The sequence below is a fragment of the Penaeus monodon genome, chromosome 15 (assembly GCF_015228065.2).
Source record: "Penaeus monodon isolate SGIC_2016 chromosome 15, NSTDA_Pmon_1, whole genome shotgun sequence".
NCBI lineage: Eukaryota > Metazoa > Arthropoda > Malacostraca > Decapoda > Penaeidae > Penaeus > Penaeus monodon.
Window position 1 is genome coordinate 9,853,288 of NC_051400.1, and position 229 is coordinate 9,853,516.

The window sequence follows — 229 nt, forward strand, 5'->3', positions numbered from 1 at the left end:
GGTCAGTGAACTACGTAACCTGTTTTTATTATCCTGTATAATAAACTCCGCTCTTAAACTTAATGAGTTTATGAATAACTAACGAAGACTTTGGGATCTCTTCTCTTACACTCAAGAAAGAAAATACACAAAAAAGGACCTTTTATATCATCAGATTAACAGCTTCAAGAACCATATTAACATTTCATTCCTTGTGGAAGGGCAGTTCTGGTCATGCAACTTATTTTGC